This window comes from Oncorhynchus kisutch, linkage group LG1 (assembly GCF_002021735.2).
Source record: "Oncorhynchus kisutch isolate 150728-3 linkage group LG1, Okis_V2, whole genome shotgun sequence".
NCBI classification, from domain to species: domain Eukaryota; kingdom Metazoa; phylum Chordata; class Actinopteri; order Salmoniformes; family Salmonidae; genus Oncorhynchus; species Oncorhynchus kisutch.
The window spans coordinates 47,547,015-47,568,353 of record NC_034174.2 but is presented as its reverse complement, the minus strand read 5'-3'; the positions used below and the strand labels follow the sequence as shown (position 1 = coordinate 47,568,353).

The following is a 21,339-nucleotide window of genomic DNA, read 5'->3' as shown; positions in this document are numbered from 1 at the left end:
CATTTCATTACAGATAACAGGCCAACCAGCAGAACATTTACGAGTGGCTCTCAATGACTCCGCGATGCATCGTGCCTAAAAACAGCCCTTAGCCGTGGTATATTGGCCGTATACCACACCCCCTCTTGCCTTATTAGTTAAATATACTTTACAGTTACAGTATCAACCTTGCCTTCCTCTAAATCACCCTGTGCGTTAGTTAACATATGTGCACCTGGGGATAAGAAAAGGCTGAGCATATAATGCCGTTCGATTGCAAACAGCAGTAACTACACATTTGGTCAAAATTTAGACCGAAATCAGACTCTTTTTATCCCTCTCTCCTCTCCAACTCTATCTCTGCTCTCCCTCTAGGTTTCTATTTTGAGTTCAGCTCCATCTGTACCATAAGGATTAACACTAGTGCCTCTTACACTGCTGATCCTGGGTCAGCCAGTTCTCCTGGCACTGCTTCCTGGAATTGTTGTTTACCTGACACTGACTAATCCATATCCTGACCATCTGCCCAAGATTGTTGAACAACTTTCTGGAAGCCCATTTTCTCGAGTAGCTACTAACCACTCGTGGGCGAGTTTGTATTGCGCAGTGGTGGAAAAAGTAGACTACCCAATTTTTATACATGAGTAAAAGTAAAGATACCTTGAGAGAAAATGACTCAAGTAAAAATGAAAGTCACCCAGCAAAAGACTACTTGAGTAAAAGTCTAAAAGTAATTGGTTTTAAGTGTGTGTATATATACATGTACAAAAAGTAAATGCAATTGCTAAATATAAAATGTATCAAAAGTAATAGTAGAAATCATTTCACATTCTTTATATTAAGCAAACCAGACGGCACCATTTTCTTGTCTTTCATATTTACGGATAGCCAGGCTCACACTCCAACACTCAGACATCATTTACAAAATGAGGCATTTTTGTTTAGTGAGACCACCAGATCAGTGGCAGTAGGCATGACCTAGGATGTTCTCTTGATAAATGTGTGAATTGGACCATTTTTCTGTCCTGCTACTTTTGGTTTGGTTTGCTGCTATTGTTGTTTGCTTGGGACAGCGTTTCCTCTCCTTGTGCGCAGTCATCCATGTCACCTCGTGTTTTGTACAGATGACTCAAAGCAGTCAACGGAAGAAGGCCAACTTTGTACAACATTTGTCAGCTACAATAAAAAAATGTATCTCTAAATGTTTATACATGATATTTGGGGATATTTTTCACTTCAGCTCTTTCTGATTTGTGTTCCTTTGATTTAATGCTATTGTGGTGTGCAGTGTATTTGATAACTTCTGTTTTATAGTACTGTGTGTTTTATAACTAACCTCCACAATTGAAATATTATACACACACAGTGTACAAAACATTAAGGACACCTTCCTAATATTAAGATGCACCCCCCCAGCATGCTGGTCCATGTTGACTCCAATGCTTTTTACAGTTGTGTCAAGTTGGGTGGTGGACCATTCTTGATACACACTGGAAACGGTTGAGCGTGAAAAATACAGCAGCGTTGCAGTTCTTGACGACAACCTACTACCAGAACCCATTCAAAGGCACTTAGAGTTAGTCTTGCCCATTGACCCTCTGAATGGCACACATACACAATCCGTCTCAATTGTCTCAAGGCTTAAAAGTCCTTTAATCTGTCTCCTCCCCTTCAGCTACACTGATTGAAGTGGATTTAATAAGTGACATCAATAAGAGATGATAGCTTCCACATGGCTTCATCTGGGCAGTCTATGTCATTGAAAGAGCAAGTGTCCTTAATGTTTTGTATACTCAGTGCATACATACATACATACATACATACATACATACATACTCTCAGAATGGCAGACTAAGGCCTAGTTTTCTGTGACATTTTAGAGGCAGAAAGTATGAATAGGAAGGCCCCACTCACACACCCAAGAAAAAGTTTTACTTACACTCACACATGGAGCACAAAGAAGAACGAACAGAGAAAAATTGACGTTGCCTTAGAAAATAAGAAAAAGAAGAAGAAATTCATTGGGACTGGAATTTATTAAAATAATAATTAAAGGTTAAATATGTTGAATGTTAAAGGTTGACTTAAGTAATATAGTAAAATGGTTAAGGATGAGATGTTGGTTTTAAGGTACAGTATATTTGGACTATGTCTATTAGGCTTGGAGGATAAGGTCTTAGGTTGATAGTGATATGTTAGAATGTAGAAATAAGAGGATGGTGGGATGTTGGATGTTTAAGATCCGGTAATAGAGTTAGGTTAGAGTTAGATTAGAATTGAGTGAAATTAGAATAGTAAAGGGAATAATAAGTGTTAATGTTTCAAACTAGTAATGGTGATGATATGTAGCTAAAAGTATATTAAGGGTGCAAGATTGACTGAAAACAACCCCAGCCAGACTGTTAGGAGGCAGGAAATCCTGTGGATGTGGGGGGGAGGAGCTTGTGGTTTTTGAAAGCCTAGGGTGACGGTAAAAGTGGGGGTTAGTGGGTGGCTGAAAAAATAGTTTGCAGATGCAAGTGCAAAAATAGGTGTTAGGCAGAAAATAATGATAGATAGGGGTGTGGCTAGGACCACAGATACAGTGCATTCGGAAAGAATTCAGACCCCTTCTCCAACTTCTGTCTGAAGTCATATTCTGCAATTTCTTTCAGTTCTGGCACAGGAGGTTGTAGGTCACACACTTGCCTGTATAGCCTCTCCGAAAAAATGTGGCTCTACACCCCCATGTTGCTGTCACACAGAAGGCAATCAGTAAATAAAGGACACATTACATTCAAAAATCAAATGTCTTACTAAAGTCATATATATTGCCATAAACAAACGTGTCTTTTTTTTGCTTTTAAAAGTGTAACTCACCTTGAGAGTTGCAAGAAAGACATTTTTGTCAATCAGGTCCCTCAAATATTGCAGAGGAATGGATGGCACTCATTAGCAGCCAGAGAAATTCTCTTGAGAGACCACCCTCATCAGCTGCCCCTTTTCCGTCAGCATCCCTAAAAACCATGTATATTTTTGCCTCCGGATTAAAGCGGGCTCTCTTAAAGCCTCTCATTGCACAATCATAAACATTGTCCATCATCACATTCATTTGGTTGGCATCTCATTAACTTCAGCAGTGTTTGGAGGTCAACACTAAAAGAGACATTCAGAATAACAAAGCTCAGATACTTCCCACAATTCATCTGTAATAACAAGACATTTAATTATTTACAGGGATGACTTACTCATTGTCATCACCAACACCAACAGAAGAGTGTGGTGAAGGTGGACGATAAGCCTCGGGGAATGGTGGAGGGGCCACAGAAAGTGGTATAGGTGGAGGGGGGCCACAAGAAGTGCAGAAGATGGGGTGCCACAGGAATAGGTGCTGCCACAAGTGTAGCCTCGTTTGTAGAAGTAGTCTGTAAAAGGTCATTTAAAGGCTTATACATTTCAAAAACATGGAGAAAGCAATAAAGCTATCCAACATAATGTGATTGCGTTCTGAAAATGATTTACAGAAAAAAAATGTAGCCACATGCATCACTCACTATAGAATGTAATCAATGTGTAGGTCAAGACGACATTTAAAAAATGCATGTAGCTCTATTTAAAAAAATAATATTTTCAATATGTATTACATTCAACAAGCAGACAGTGTTGTTTTCTCCTCCATGGTCCGTCCTAACTCTGGAGGGAACGCCATATCTGGAGACAGCATTCATGAAGCAATCCAATACAGTACTGCTGCGATTGTTGCTGGAAGTATGGAGAAACACGGCGGCTGCAACCCATCAATGCCACCATGTATGACTATCCTCCACCTAAATCAGAAAACACAGCACGGGTTGATACAAAAGCTGAACACATGAAATATACAAACATCACCATCCTCCTTTACCACTTAGACGCTCCATCAGGTTCCTGCAGTATATAACAAAGCAGCAGACCATATATTAAATTAACATCCAAACTGTGGAACAATGTTAATGAGTCAAGTTAATGGGTCAAGAGGACAGACTCTCCTGTTGTTCACCCTTAGACACAAATACTTTGTTCCAACCGTTTTTGCCTCAGTATGTCCTCAATATAAGTATGTTTGTTAATTTCATGATGCAGATATTCTATCGATTACAGAAGTAGCAGAAACACAATAAAACAATTAGTATCGACATGATTGACATATTGGGCCATTGCTTGCTAAACTGAACTGTTAGTTGTTGATGAACAAGTTGATGAACAATTTGAGATGTTACAATGTACAACTTCTCACCAGTGATATAGATAATTGTATCTATCACAAAGATACATCTACCTTATCAGTTTGTGGTTTCCATCAAGGTGCCATAACGAGTTTGGTCCAGGAACACAGGACCTTCTATGTAGCCTCTGCGACATGGCTCTGAGGGCAGCCGCCCTCGGGTTAACACGAATCATGCTGTCCCTCACTCTGCGTCTCTGCACCCGAATACCACATCGGTATCAAACATACCATCACTACTGTTTGAAGCTGGTGTACAAAACCGAGAGTAAAAGATGCAAACACGGCTCTTTTGGCTCCCAAACGGCTCTTTAAAAAAAATCTGTTTAGAATTCTTTCAAGTCAAACAGTTTGCGATAGTTTGACTATGATTGGTGTTAAAACACTTCTAATTAAATTATTAAATGAAATCGTACTCTACCTTAACCACAATGTATTTAAAAATGCATTGTTTTGTTATGAAAAAGAATGCTATTAAAAATGTCAATTTAAAGTATAACTTTTTTTATGTATACAAACAAAGTGCATATAAATGTAACAATTCAAAACTAATATAATCTGAACAACATAATAATAGAATATTGCACCATATCAAAGAAAAATAAATAACCATTTGCAAAACTGCAGCATCACACTTAAAACATTGAACTGCTCTCTATTCTTAATTGCCATGTTATAACCAGCAGCACACATACATATTTTGCTTTTATGAGAAATTTGCATTCAGAAATGCAAGCTGCATCACTTTCGAGGGGCTGATGCGGTTTCTTCTCTCAGTAATTGTTTGGAGTCGACACTATTCAGAGTTTCCCTGTCATGACTTTAGTAAGCCGTGGGTAGACGGAGGCTTTGTTCTTCCACCAACTCAGAGGATCTGCAGCTCTTTGGAGGAGGGGTTCCATTATGGCATCTGTTAAGGGATTCCTTCGTGCTGCATCCCCAGTTTCTCTCTCGTCAAACAGCATCCAAATAGCAGACGTTTGTGGCACTACTGCTGGTGCTTCTGCTCCATCTGCTCCATCTTCTTCCTGTTGCCCTGGTGCCTGAGCCAGCTGACTGAGGGGGCTTACCCTCCCTGCTACTGAGGTTATTCTTTGAAGAGCCTCATCAATTGCTTTGGCATCACTGAAGGCTAACTTCTTAAACCTGGGGTCAAGTGCAGCGGTTTCTGATAGCACGTGATTATATTCTATTCTGTGGAACTTTCTGCCCATTGATGAATGTAGGGTGTCCATCAACTCTGTCACATGTCCTGTGGTTACCTATCATTCCCCATTGGTCAGAGAATCAACAGGTGCATTGACAATGGCCAGGGTAGAGATGATGGCATCCTTTGACTAAAGAAACCTCATCAACATATAAAATGTTGAATTATACCTTGTAGTGCAGTCTTGTTTAGGCTTCGGCTCAGACATCGCTATCTGGCGTTGTGTAGACTTTTGTTTTTCAGCACCTACTGTGCTCCTGTGGAAGTATTCCACAGCTGCTTTCACATTGTCCACAGTGGGCTTCATCACCTTCAGAGCATATCTTACAATCAGGTTGATTGTGTGGGCAAGACATGGATGATGGATGCATTTGAAAATGTTTATGGCTTTGGTTATGTTAGCTGCATTGTCGCTAACACAACAGACCACTTTCCATCTACTTGCCATTCTCTGGCCACTCTCAACAGTTCCTCTGCCAAGTTCTCTGAGGTGTGTCTGTCGCTGAACTCAAAGCAGTCCAGAAGACAGCTAGGCATCGAAAAATCTTCAATGAAGTGACTACCGTTGATGCCCAGCAGTCAGTGGTAAGGCAAACTGCAGTAGCTTTTTGGACTCTTTCCCGCACTGAAGCCTCTGTGCTCTCTTACAGTTGTGGAATAAGTGATTTTGAAAGGGGTTTCCTGCTTGGAATTGTGTACATTGGATTTAGACTATTGCTATAATTTCTAAAACTGTACTCCACGATTGAAAATGGCTGGAAATCGGTGGCAATCATTTTAGCCAATGCAATATCAATTTGGTCATGTTTTGCTACAGACATAGACTTTGGCATAAACTGGTTCATAGAAGACTGTCTGCTGTGGGTCGCGGAGTAGGCCTACTTGACTGAGTGGATAAATCTCCACGTGTGGAGGTGCTGGCTACACCACTATCACTAGCAGGCCCGCTAGTTTCTCGAAGCTCCGCTACAGCTAGCTTCACAGTTGGGTGCAGAGTTTGCATATGCCGGTGTAGGTTGTGCGTAGAACCGGCTTCAAATGAGATTTTGTTTTGGCAAATTCTACACTGTGCTCTTACATTGTCTACATTATTAAAATGCATCCAAATGCTACTGTGCTTCCAACTAATTTTCCAGCTGTTGTTTTCACAGCTGTCGTTCCTCTCTCTCCTCGGCTGCTAAGTGTGTCTGTGAGTGAGTTGGCTCGGCCCTCCCTCACGCATATTTGGTTCATTGGTTGACACTGTGTGTCTGATTGACAGGAACAACAGGTGAGACTGTTAGTCTGAGCAGACAGTCAGATCGAATGTGTGTTCGCTTGAGCATTTAGGCTTATATTATTTTAATGATTTTTTTCGTTCTTTGAATGAGTTAATTCTATTCAATTAAATATTTTGATTATTCATATCTTATTTTTTAAATATTTTTCTAAATAGATTTGGCTCTTCTGATATGCGAGCTTCTCCCAACATTCACGTACAAGAGCCGACTCTTAGAGCCGAGGAGAGAGAGGAACGACCCATCACTAATACATTTGATACCAGTTGGTATTGAACGCCCTCACCTTTTCACCCTTCTTCATGAAACTGATGTCAGGCAGAATTCAACCCTTACTTTTAATTCACACCTTTTCCGTGTATCCCAGAGAATGAAAGGGGTTCTTCAACAAAATGTCCACAACATTTTCTGCAGTGTTGGCCATTCTACCATTCTGGCGGAGAAAACTGCACTTTGGCGCTAATAGCTAACAGTTAGCTAGCTACTGAAGTTAGTAAGGCAAATGAAAAAAATTGCACTAACTGGACACAAAAATAAAGTTCTAAACCCAAGAAAACAATGTATAATATACTTCCTCCATCTCCTGTAATTTGAAAAAACGAATTTGAATTTAATAATGTCCCAAAAATGCTTAACTATCACTCTTCACTCTTAATCTCTATCTAACAATGTCACCAAGCTTCTCAACACATAGAACCCCCATAATGCTGTGGCACAATCCCAATACAACACACTAGGTTCATTCTCTGATCCTACATCTATGATTGGATGGACAACATGTCAGTTCATACTGCAAAATCTTAGATTGGTTGGAGGACGCCCTCTGGAAGTGGTCATAATTACCATGTATGTCTATGGAAGGGGGTGAGTCCTACCAGCCTCCTAGGTTTTTTATCGAAGTCCTCTAATCAGCCTCCACTGATCCAGATTGTTATTGTGGGTACAACATTACCAACACTTTTCCTAATGAAGCCTGTAATGTATATTCCTCAATGTTCATGGATGAGTCCTGGGTGGATGAACCAAGGACAATGTCAATCATTGTTACATTTTTCTAAGGAAATGTGTCTTTGTTTTTGCATGATATGCTCAAAACATTCCAAAGATTAAAGGGATAATCCACCCCAAACAACTTATTCCTATTATGAACAGTGTTAAAGTGTTAAATAACACTAATATGTGAAAACATTATTTTATGTGGACAAATGTTTCCTTTTGTTCTTACAACAAGGTTGGTAGCAACATGTGAACATCTACCTCAGCTCAAGTCGACTACAAAACCCTGAATTCAATGCTCTCTCTTTGGGCTGGCTAGCTAGCTAGGTAGCTAGCATAGTAGCTACACACAAAACTACCAACCTCAATATCAGGATGAAGTAGTTAGCTAGCTGTAAAATCACCTGAACAAACTCCACTATCTATTTAGGAGAGTACAACTTGCAGTTCCTATCTGCCCAAAGCTAGTGCAGAGCACGTTGCTTATGGCAACAACTAACTTTTCCCACGTTTGTGACTAACTTTTCCCACAGACACACGTGAGCATTGCGAGATGGTACTTGAAGGAGAAACTTAGTTGAATATGTCATGATGTTGGCCTGATGCGGGAGGTTTATGACCCCCATAAATACATTTCCCCCTTTTCCTCTCTCTACTCTACCGATGTCATTTTAGTAAAGCCTTTGTTAACATTGAGAGAGAGTCTGGTGACATCAAAAGATGGGAAACGGAACCATATTTCGGTAATCCAACCAATTGAAAATATGATGTCAGTTCAGTTGGCGTCTCAGACATGATTACTGATGATAGAACGACATAAACTGTATCTTGGAAAGTCTACACATTCTAGTTATCAGATTCACATGGAATTGTTGTGCAATTTAAAATGTTTAAATGTGAAACTATTTGTGAAAAGATTAAATGTAATTTTAGCTCCTAAATGAGAAAATTGGTTTTCATGAGTGAACTATGCTCAACTCAGTGCCCCCGCCCATGTGAACAGACACTGGTTGTAAACTATGAAACACGGCCCTCTCTCCCAATCCTATATAATATAAGCCCCTTGACGAAAAAGGTAACTTTCTGTTCCGAGGACGTTAGGGCGACGGTCCTATGTTAAAAGGGCTCAGATAATAACCTAACGAAATTAGCATCTAATTTCAACGTGAAGATGACAGTCAACACACCGAAAGGATGAATTTAGACTATACCAGCCAGAATATTGCATGAGCTTAAAATTATGGCAACTTGGTATGAACTTTGAACTCTTATTCACTCCAGAGGTGATACCTCCTAGCCGTTGAGTAAGCAGCAGTCGCTGTAAACGTGGGCCAGGAAAGGACGGATGACGTATCCAATCTAACACACACAACGATACTATAACGTATCCAGATTACCACCAGAAATATTCTTAAGAGGACCAGAGATCCATGCTGGACCTACCCTACCTTCTATTGATGACCAATCTACCGAAGTGCAGCTCAGTGTAAATATTTATTGCATTCTCCTTTTTTAAATGGTTGGTTATTTAGAATGCATAAGATACTGTATTAACGATAGCATTGCAGCCTACGGCCCGATAGACACAAAACCTTTTTTGTTCCTCAGTCTTCCCGCTCTTACACTCAAACCCAACCCCCCTTTCTTTGTGTAACCAGCTGTCATGTCTGTTCCGTCCGCTAGGGACGTTTTCCTTTATGACCTAATTTGTAATAAATGTATGATCCATTCTGTGTAGATGTAATTCTGTGTGATTATTTAGGTATTTAGTAAATAAATAATTAAACCAAATGTTGTATTGCTGATTCAACTTGTTAGCCAGGGTTCGTGAAGATAACAAAGAATTTACAACTTTCAGATGAGACTAAATAAGGTGACGATTAAATATTGACTGCTATTGATGTAAAAGATTACTAGGTCTTTAAGAGTTCTCTGACGTAGTCAGTGGGTAGTGTAAGCTATACAGTTCTGTATGAGGGCTGATAAAGCTAATTATAGATAACTGAGAAATAGAGCGTTTGGCCAAACGCAGGGCTATTTCTGCCTTGCGCGTTTTAAATGCGGATAGGCTCGGTCAGAAGCCAGCCGATTGATATTGAGTAGATATTAGCTTGACCAGCGATAAGTATCTCTCTGTGTCTCTCGCGTTTCCACGCGAGTAGACCACAGTGCGTTTAGTTGTTTGCCGCGAGTTCCGGTTAAAACATCATCAAATAATGCCCGAAAAGGGTTTGAACATAATATGTTATGAGTAAAACCTTTCCCTTGCCAAGCTTGTTTTCTTGGGCCACGTTGAAATTCCTCCACCTTGAGGAACGGAAGTCCCGCTCCGGTGACAGGTGACACTCAAGTCGTTACTTCAATTATATTATATAACTATAAGTAAAATTGCCAAATTTATATTCTCAAGTGGATCTTTTAAAGAATATCCAAATTGATGTGTTTTTCTAAATGAGACATTGTAAACATTTTCCACATTAACTTAGATGAAGAAACCTCTCAGGTTAATTAAAGTTTAATTCCCAAATAGCCTACACAGGTTTGATTTATCATTAAAATGGATCAATCAGTAAAAATGTGGTTTTTGCAAAACACATTCAGTAACCCCGCCTCCAGCGGCAATCCCATGTGGCTTCGGCCTTAGGGAGAAGTGTACCATAGTGGTGAATGTACCCTAACATCTGAACTACTGTTTACATTTATGATATCCAATCAATGGAGATTGTATGGATTATCGTCTCATTCAATTTAATAAATTAAATTGCTGAACCTACCTTAATTTCTTCCAATCAAATGAGACAATTTTAAACTTCCCATATTAACCTGGATGAACTAACTTCTCAGGTCAATTAAAGTTGAATTCCCAGATAGCTATCCAGGTATGAACTTTTCCCCTAAATGTTTCTAATAATGTGCAAGCTATCAGAGGAGCTGGTCAACACTCCTCCGCTAATTAGTGAACCTCCACCCATAAAAGGATTGATCTCTGACCTCAGCAGCGATACCAACCCTAATTATGCCATTAGCGAACGCTCTCCAAAATCAACCATCAAACACAGGCTTTGTGACGGTTCTCTCCACTTTAGCCCTTATGTATCGCCATCAAAGATTGGCATCGGTCCAATACGACAGTGCACAGCTGAAGCACGTGCAAGACATGGCTAACATGAGGGGACAGGTGAAGAGAACTGAGCAACTATTGACAAAAGCATGAAAACAATGAAAGAATTGAAAACATTCTGCTAGTCGAGGAACTGCGTTTGAAATCTGAACAATTAAAAGTAATTGCAAATACTTATGACAATGAACGAACACAAACTCTTCAACAAAATCGTTGTCTCCAGGAACAACTCGATTTAGCCAAAACTAAATACGATGATGTCTACTCCAAACTATATAAATCTGTCGAGTTATCTACAAACAGGAGCACGCAATTTGATAACATGCAGGCAGTTTTGTTGAACGTTACTCAAGGTAACAATGTTCAACTCCAAATTATGCAGACAAAGATGATCAGTTAATGAACACAATGACTAAGTTGGATGACAAATCAGCAGAACTCATTGAAGTCGCTGACCAAATGAATGATGAGAGAACTCGGGTGATGAAGATGGAAATATTGATTTCTAAGCAAGCGGAAGAAATGTCATCACTAAATTTCTCGCTCCGTAATCAAAACCTCTATCTGCAAACCATGACAGATTAGTCTGACACCGAAAGGAGCAAGTGCAATGCAGCAGAATACCACCCTTAGGTGCCATCTGGAGGAAGTTCAGAATGGCCACGCTCTACAACGTGACTATCCATCCAAGCAACCGGAGTCCGGTACTCAAAGGAGTGAAGACGATAGGTTTCAGACATCGCCTCCCTCAAGTGTCCCTCAGTCATCTCCTCTTGGCCATCCGGCACTGAGTAATATTGGCCAACAAAGCCAAAGCTTGGCTTCTCCTCTTGGCCTTTCGGGCCCAATTTCCCCACAGGATGAAGTCAACCCTCTCTGACCGCTTGACAAACTAGTCAAGAATTTCCCCACCTTTGACCCTGTTCCAGGTCAGCCAAACGATACCGAGCCGTTCCTAGCTGACATAGTTCAGCTTACTTTGGCCTACTCACTGAAACAGGAATGTAAGAACTGTTACCATTCAAACAAATGTTTCTGTTGAACATGTATCCCACCTTCATTACATACTTGGGCCCTGCAGCCCACGTTGGCTTGCCTATCTTACAACTCAGAGTGCTTGCAAGCACAGCTTTTGAGGCATCAAAAGTTCACAACGGTAAGAGCCCTGACCACTCGGTTTTGAAGTTTGACCAGGAGAACTCACTCCAGTTAGAGGGTGCATTATCAGGTATTGGAGCGTTAAGAGATGACACACAACAACGGTTTCTACCACAAAACCACAAATCTAATAACCACCGCGGTCGAAATAAGTGTAAAGTACGTCGCCATCAAAACGACTACCGCTACAATCGACCTGTTCGCTACGTTCCTGCACCCAACCCACAAAAAGTGTCAGAGCACAAGGGTAACAAAGGGTAGAAGGATAATCAAAACGTAGACCAATGTTCTCCAGAAGTTCCACTACGTGAAGAACTAAAGCGAGAAACATTTGAGAAAAGGGTAAAAGATAAGTCACAAGGACTAAACAGGGAATTACCGAACACCAGGTCTGCAGGAATTAACACCCATAGCAAGGACGGTAAAATTAAAATTTCTCCTGCTCTCATTCGAGACCCTATCTAGGGCCCGCCTGATCAAGAAACAAGCCCACGGGCTTTGTCTATTTACTCTAATACAAAGGTTGCGAAGAAAAGGTAAAACGCTTCACTAAAGCCAAGTCCACTCAAAATCTGAAAAGTCGATCTGCTTCCACATTGAACAGAAATGGCACATCACCTCGTTGCGAACGACCACTCCACTTTGTGAGGAATATGTCCACTAAACACAAATCTAAACGCTCATACCTGGAAACGGTCCTGAAGGACTGGTTAACTTGTCATACGCTAATTGATTCGGGTGCGACATTATCTCTCATCTCTTGAAGCCAACTAAACGTTGGTTAAAAGTGGAAAGATGCAACACTACACTTCGAGGGTTCACTCAGACTACCTCGCCTCTCACATTGAGAGTCACGCTGAGAGTCACGCTGAAACTACACTTCCAGGACGTATTGCTCGTTCACCCTGTGTCTGTTATCAGCCTTGAATCTGTACCCCTGCTACTTGGAGCAGACTTGATGGATCAGTTACTCCCATTGATGTAGTTGAGATGAACTTCTCTTGCCCCTTGGAGACTTCCGCAAGCACTGCGGCCGTCTCAGAAAGAAAAGCATTGATGCGCAGAGTATACTCCGCTTCCGATGATACACCTTCCGCTTTGTGGGGGAGTGTCACCCCTTACAATGACACTAATGTCGTCAGTCCAGCAACTGACCCGATGACTCCCACTGGTGAAACACTTTGCGATATCACAGACCGATATCCTTGTCTCAGTTCGCAGGTACTGAAGAGATTACCACACGCGGACTTGGTGGTGACTGACAGGTCTCGACAGCCACTGAGCGTTTTGCAGCACAAAACAAGGAGATTGGGTTGAAAGGTTACAGCCATTCTCATAATAATGCAGCCACTGACAACTCGTACATAGGGTCCGAACTTTTAGTTTGCGCCTCGGGTACAAAGTCTCGGGTGTCCTGAGACTCAAAGGGGGGGAATAGTATCCCAGACCCATGATGAGGCCGGGGGGGGGGGGGGGGGGTCGAGACTACGGACAACACCGTACGAGGCCGCCAGAGCATAAATCAAATCTAGTTGTATACTCCCCTATGAGAACAGTGAAGAGCAGACAGGCCCCTAGACGGGGATTATCTTAGAACACATCTAAGATAGTACTGAGGTGTGTACCACACTGGTCGTAAAGGAAGTCCAGTGGACTTGTCCACCTCCAAAACAAATGGCAACAATAATCATTCCTTTCCATGTTTAGTAGTATGAGGTTTCTGTGTTATGCACTATAGCCCGTTACCATATATGTGATTGAATATTATCTGCTGTTGGCTTGTGTGGATGTATGTAGGTGTTATGCAACATAGCTGACTTGAAACATTGTTAACAGTTTCAGGGCCATGGGCCTTTCTCATGATGGAAAAATACAGAATAACATAAAAACGGACACATACAGAACGTAGTGTAGCAAACCACAGAATGTTTTTTGTTAGAACTCAAACTTAACAATAACAGAAACCAAATATGTGATAACGGTATCTAGGGAATGAGCGCATAGATACTCGACACAGCAAGTTACATCTATCAACTGGAGCGCCCGGGGGCTGGTACCAGCTCGTAAGACAACAATCAACGATAGGCTGGGTGAGTCTAAACCACGCCCAGTCTCTACTCTGACAGGCCGGCTCGGAAGCAGGAACTATTTCTGTCAGGGTATATTTATAATATCTTTGTCAAGAACAAGTCAGTTCTCTATATGCCCTGCGAGGTGGGACAGAGAGCCCGTATATATGAAAATTGCATTTACCACTTATTGCTTAGCTAAAAAAAATACATAGTATACAATCGGTGACTCAATGTCATACTTATCCTGATACCAGATTCGAATTGACGCAACTCTAACAGTAGCCACTAAAATGCTCTAATCACGTATTCCTGTAGGATAACATTTCAGAATAAATTGGTAGGACAACTGGTCCCCTTGAGTACCAGTACCAATACCACAGTCAGTACAGCAACACTCAGTAAGAGGATTAGTAACCTCACAATTTAAATTGCTATTGATAATAGTGGCATAGGAGTCACTCAGAGTGCAATACGGGGAAGGGAATCTCCATTGCACTCTTCCAATGGTTAACACACATGTCACTAATAAATAGAACCATCAGTTCAGGAGAAAAGTTATTAGAAGTCATGAACCATGATCACACTGCGTACAACTGGTTCCGTGCTTAGAGAGTACTTCTGTCATGAGGTTAGCTCCTCCGTGGATAACATAGCTATGAAGTAGACTTCTTCATACCTACCGCCACTACAATAGTAGAAGACAGTGACTGGTAAATTCAAATCTGGTATCTGGATAAATATAACAATGAGTCACCGATTGTATACTATGTATTTTTTATTAGCTAAGTAATAAATGGCAAATGCAACTTTCGTATATACGGGCTCACTGTAATACCACACAGGGCAGAACAGAGAACTGAACAGATGTATGTAAACAGTATTCTTTATACTGTGATAGACAGTTCCAACCCGTCTGTTGGCCTATCACAGTAGAGACTGGGCGTGGTTTAAACTTGCTCAGCCTATTGCAGGCGCTCAGGCGGGTCCCCGCCTCTTGCCGCTTCTGTTGATAGATGTAAATGTTGCTTGTGAAGAACATCCAGGCTCTCATGCTCCATACCGTTATCTCGCACCTGGCTCCTGTTATCTAACAAAAGACCGCTTGTTCTCGCAACACCCCGCTCTGAATGTGCCCCCCTCCCAACTAATTTGAACAGTTCCTGTCTTCATTCTTCTCTGTATTTTTCCATCATGACAAAGTCCCATGGCCCTGATACTTTTAACAATGTTTCAAGTCAGCTATGTTGCATAACACATACATACATCCACACAAGCCAACAGCAGATAATATTCAATCATATATATGGTAATGGCTATAATGTAAAATACAGGATCCAACACATAGGAGTCACTCAGAGTGCAATACGGGGAAGGGAATCTCCATTGCACTCTTCCAATGGTTAACACACTTGTCACTAATAAATAGAACCATCAGTTCAGGAGAAAAGTTATTAGAAGTCATGAACCATGATCACACTGCGTACAACTGGTTCCGTGCTTAGAGAGTACTTCTGTCGTGAGGTTAGCTCCTCCGTGGATAACATAGCTATGAAGTAGACTTCTTCATACCTACCGCCACTACAATAGTAGAAGACAGTGACTGGTAGTAAAACCACTACAGACTCCCTCGACACCAATTCTGACTGACCTCCAGGCATTGACCTGAAAATTACCTGACTACGTCAGACTCATTCTGAACAAGTTGTAATCTGCCAGGATACTTGGTTTTCTTCCCTTGACATGTGCGCTTGTGGACGTTTTCCTTTATGACATAATTTATAATCAATGTATGATCCATTCTGTGTAGATGTAATTCTGTGTGATTATTTACTAAATAAATAATTAAACCAAATTTTGTATTGCTGATTCAATTTGTTAGCCAGAGTTCGTGAAGAACCAAGAATTAACAACTTTCAGATGAGACTAAATAAGGTGACAATTAAATATTGACTACTATTGATGTAAAAGATTACTAGGCCTTTAAGAGTTTATTCGGAAGATAACAGCTCTATAAACATTCTTTCGTGGTGCCTCGACTTTCTAGTTAATTACATTTACCTTATTAGCTTAATCAGGTAATATTAATTACAGAAAAATTATTTTATAGAATAGCATGTCATATCACTTAATCTGGCACAGCCAAAGACACGACAAATAATTTGGTGAACTGTTTAGATTGTGCACATCTAATCAAAATATATACTTTGTCATGATGATTTAAACAGATGGATGTGTTCTAGTATGCCCGCACCATCTATTGGCTGATTTGGCTATCTGGAGTGCAGGTAATTGTTTTTAAAAGCCTCCTAACTCACATAAGTCTGTCAAACATGTCCAATCACCATCCAGTTGTCCATGTTTCGTAAGCCAATCATGTATATCTTCCCCTTCTTTGAAAGAAGGACACATCCAGTAGCATTGAAAAGATGGAGGGGTGCAAGTCTATTGGTTGACTCAGCGAACCACCTTGAAAAAAAGAGAGACATCCAGTTAGTGCAGGATCAAGACAGAACCAACCAACTTTCTCCTGGACTATCATCAATTCATACCACAAGGTAAAATGAAAAACATGACTTATACTGCAATGGTGATATTAACCAGATCCAACTTGTTTTCCAACAGTATGATTTAAATAGCAACTGCTAACTTGTAGCTATAGTTGCTGCTTAGCTTAGCTGTATGGCAAGCTAGCTAGCTAGATAGCATGGTAATGGTACAGAAACGTTACAGTAGCTCTAGCATAAATTTTCATAGAGAACTGTCAAAGTTGGTGAGCTCTAAAATATAATTACATCTGCTAACGTTACCAAGGATAAGTTATTGCCCATTTAAGTAAATGAAATTCAGCTAGCTAAGTTCCAGCTATGTAAACAGCTTACAGTATGGTCATGCATACTATACGATGCAACCAAGAGTTTTTACATCATGCCCAATGTAAAAACTCTGTTAGGGTTAGGGTTAGGGTGTGAAAACCTTGTGAAGACTTACAGAAAATGTTTGACCTCTGTCATTGCCAACAACGGGTATATAACAAAGTATTGAGATAAACTTTTGTTATTGACCAAATACTTATTTTCCACCATAATTTGCAAATAAATTCATAAAAAATCCTATAATGTGATTTTCTGGATTTTTTCCTTCTCATTTTGTCTGTCATAGTTGAAGTGTACCTATGATGAAAATTACAGGCCTCTCTCATCTTTTTAAGTGGGAGAACTTGCACAATTGGTGGCTGACTAAATACTTTTTTGCCCCACTGTACCTCTGTATTTGTTTATGAATGAATATCAGTCATTCGATGATGTAGCCCAGGTATTCCCAAACTGGGGTACGTGTACACCCAGGGGTACGCGCAATGCCGTCTGGGGTACGCCAAATAAAAATGTGATTTAAAAATAAAATAATAATCTTCACACTTTCAAACAGTCAATTTATATTTCCCAACGGGGCTATACATTTGGGTGAAGTTTTTTTCTCGCCTGAGTAGCCTCTTTTCACTGCCAAAAATAAAATGAAACCATCTAGTGTTCAGCGAAATAACAACATAATGTCAAATACAGGTAGCCTCGTCAAATAATTAACATCCAATCTCATTAACCATTACTCTCTCGCAGGAATTCCACTAACGGTCCGTATGTAGCCAAACGTTGTTGCTGTTCATGTTGGTATCTGTACCGATGATGCAAAAGCCATGAAAGGGAGACATATTGGAGTAGTAATGCGCGTGCAAGCAGTTGCTCATGACATTACTTGGGTACACTGTAGCATCCACCGAGAGGCTCTTGCTGCCAAGGGAATGCCTGACAGCTTGAAAGAGGTTTTGGACACTACAGTGAAAATGGTTAATAGTCATAAACATTGATAAAAGATACAAGTGTTAAACATACGAATACAGATAAACTTCTCCTTAATGCAACCGCTGTGTCAGATTTCAAAAAGGCTTTATGGCGAAAGCACACTTATGCGATTATGTTAGGTCAGCGCCTAGACACAGAAACCCATACAGCCATTTTCTAAGAGAGTGAGTGTCACAAAAGTCAGAGGTAGCATTAAAATTAATCACTTACCTTTGATGATCTTCATCTGGTGGCACTCCCAGGTCTCCATGTTAGACAACAAATGTTTGTTTGTTCGATAAAGCTCATCTTTATGTCCAAATACCTCAGTTTTGTTGGTGCGTTTAGTTCAGAAATCCAAAGGCACAACGCGCGCTCTCAACACCAAGATGGAAAGTCAAAAAAGTAAAATAAAATATAGTAGAAACATGTCAAACGATGTTTAAAATCAATCATCAGGTTGTTTTTGTCAAAAATAATCAATAATATTTCAACCGGACAAAAGCTTTGTCAATGGAAAAGGTAAACAAGAAATCACGTGCCTAAAGACTGGTCACATGTTGAGGAAGCCATAGAGATCGTGAACTGGGTCCTAAGTATTTGTATGGTGGATAGGCTTTCAATGGAAAAACAGCCTTTCAAAATAATAGTACTTCCTGGTTGGATTTTCCTCAGGTTTTTGCCTGCCATATCAGTTCTGTTATACTCACATACATTATTTTAACAGTTTTGGAAACTTTAGAGTGTTTTCTACTACATGCATATCCTAGCTTATGGGCCTGAGTAGCAGGCAGTTTAATTTGGGCACACTTTTCATCCAAAATTCCAAATGCTGCCCCCTACCCTAGTGATGTTAACTTTGTTAAAGCAAGGCCCCTGAACTCTTATGTATTTTCTGCACAATGCAATGACATGGGCAGCAACCATGTAACGCTTTTACAACATACAGAAGTGCGCTGGTTATTAAGGGGCAAAGTATAGACATGTTTTTTTTAATTGAGAGAGGAACTTAAAGTTTTCTTTACTGACCATAATTTTCACTTGTCTGACTGCTTGCATGATGACGAGTTTCTCACACCACTGGCCTATCTGGGTGATGTTTTTTCTCACCTGAATAATCTGAATCGAGGATTACAGCGACTCTCCGCAACTATATTCAATGTGCAGGACAAAATTGAGGCTATGATTAAGGAGTTGGAGCTCTTCTTTGTCTGCATTAACAAGGACAACACACAGGTCTTTCCATCATTGTATGATTTTTTTTGTGTGTAAATGAACTCATGTTTACAGACAATGTCAACTGTGATATAGCGAAGCACCTGAGTGAGTTGGGTGCGCAATTACGAAGCTACTTTCCCGAAACAGATGACACAAACAACTGGATTCGTTATCCCTTTCATGCCCTGCCTCCAGTCCACTTACCGATTTCTAAACAAGAGCCTCATCGTAATTGCAACATGCATTTCTGTGAAAATTGAATTTAATCAGAAGCCACTGCCAGATTTCTTATCATTAACCTGTGGTGAGTTATTCACAATTTTCGATGAACAAATAAGGTTTTATATGTAAGATGGTTAAATAAAGAGCAAAATTATGTATTATTATTATTATATTATTATTTGTGCCCTGGTCCTATAAGAGCTCTTTGTCACTTCCCATGAGCCAGGTTGTGACAAAAACTCACACTCATTCTTATGTTTAATAAATGTATCGTATGTGTCAGGCCGGGCGCAGTGCACACTGACCAGGTCGCCAGGTGTACTGTTAGATGTGCATTGTGTCAAGAAGCAGTGCGGCTTGGTTGGGTTTTGTTTATGAGGATGCATGGCTCTCGACCTGTGTGTGTGTGTGTGTGTATGTGTATAATATTTCAATTGTGGAGGTTAGTCATAAAACTCACAGTACTATAAAACAGAAGTTATCCAATACACTGCACACCACAATAGCATTAAATCAAAGGAACACAAATCAGAAAGAGCTGAAGAGAAAAATATCAATATAATTTAATCACCAAATATCATATATGTCAAGACTCGGTTACAAACCCGGGTCTCCGGTGTGAGAAACAGTCACTTAGCAAACAAAGCCCATAATAGTCAGCAGAACCCAGAAGATGAGGCAGACACAGCAATACTTGAGACGGTGTTTTAATAAAGTAAAAAGGAAAGTTCTTCAGGCAAAAATATAAATCCACAACGTCAAAAGTAATTCCAAGAGAACAAAGGTAATCCTCCAAGTCAAAAGGTAAATCCACAAGGTGGTAGAGCAGAAAAAGCCTCAAAAGATAATCAAAAATGAATAAATAAGAACAAAATCAGAGTACCACAAGAGCATCCAACTGGAGCAACAAATGTTCACAGCATCGCTGGGGCTGGGTGGTAAACATTTAAACACAGAGCAAAGAACTGAGGAAAACTAAGGGTTTAAATACATTCAAGGGAAACGAGGCACAAGTGCAAATAATAACTGGGAACAAGGGAAAACAAAAGGGTCCAAAAGCACAATGGGGGCATCTAGTGGAAAAAACCAGAACAACCCTGGCCAAATCCTGACAATATATAAACATTTAGAGATATTTTTTTTCATGTAGCAGTTGTACAAAGTTGGCCTTCTTCCGTTGACTGCTTTGAGTCATCTGTACAAAACACGAGGTGACATGGATGACTGCGCACAAGGAGAGGAAACGCTGTCCCAAGCAAACAACAACAATAGCAGCAAACCAAACCAAAAGTAGCAGGACAGGAAAATGGTCCAATTCACACATTTATCAAGAGAACATCCCTGGTCATGCCTACTGCCACTGATCTGGTGGTCTCACTAAACAAAAATGCCTCATTTTGTAAATGATGTCTGAGTGTTGGAGTGTGAGCCTGGCTATCCGTAAATATGAAAGACAAGAAAATGGTGCCGTCTGGTTTGCTTAATATAAAGAATGTGAAATGATTTCTACTATTACTTTTGATACATTTTATATTTAGCAATTGCATTTAATTTTTGTACATAAGTATATATATATTTAAAACCAATTACTTTTAGACGTTTACTTTTCTATCAAGGTATCTTTACTTTTACTCATGTATAAAAATTGGGTAGTCTACTTTTTCCACCACTGCACAAAACGAACTCGCCCACTGGAACCTCTTCCCCAGACAAGACGTGTGGTTAGTAGCTACTCTAGAGAAAATGGGCTTCCAGAAAGTTGTTCAACAATTTTGGGCAGATGGCTAGGATAACCGTCAAACAGCTACATGTCATTATAGGCCACGCTGCTATGATACTAGGCTGTGATACTGTGATGTACCTCGCTAAATACATAGCCTCTCGCTTATTGGTCATGTCAGAGATAGATTTGCATAGCTATCGTTGAACCTGAATAAAGGTTTTATCCCTGCTAGTTAACTAGCTAGCTCCTAATCAAGCAAACCTGACGACATGTTTGATGCATGTTGC

The 21,339-nt window shown here is 40.3% G+C and overlaps 1 long non-coding RNA gene across 2 annotated transcripts; it reads right to left on the bottom strand.

Moving 5' to 3' along the window:
- Positions 1-1,996: 1,996 nt before the first annotated feature.
- LOC109892520 (uncharacterized) lies at positions 1,997-20,848 on the bottom strand. Of its 2 annotated transcripts, XR_004210123.1 has the most exons (6): positions 19,901-20,848; positions 16,369-16,519; positions 3,603-3,785; positions 3,207-3,383; positions 2,839-2,975; positions 1,997-2,712 (listed from the first exon to the last, which is right to left on the bottom strand). It is a non-coding gene; the product is annotated as an uncharacterized LOC109892520 (long non-coding RNA). The 2 variants fall into 2 exon arrangements; XR_002255639.2 differs by lacking the exons at positions 16,369-16,519; positions 19,901-20,848 and adding an exon at positions 4,277-5,418.
- Between the last annotated feature and the right edge of the window lie 491 nt (positions 20,849-21,339).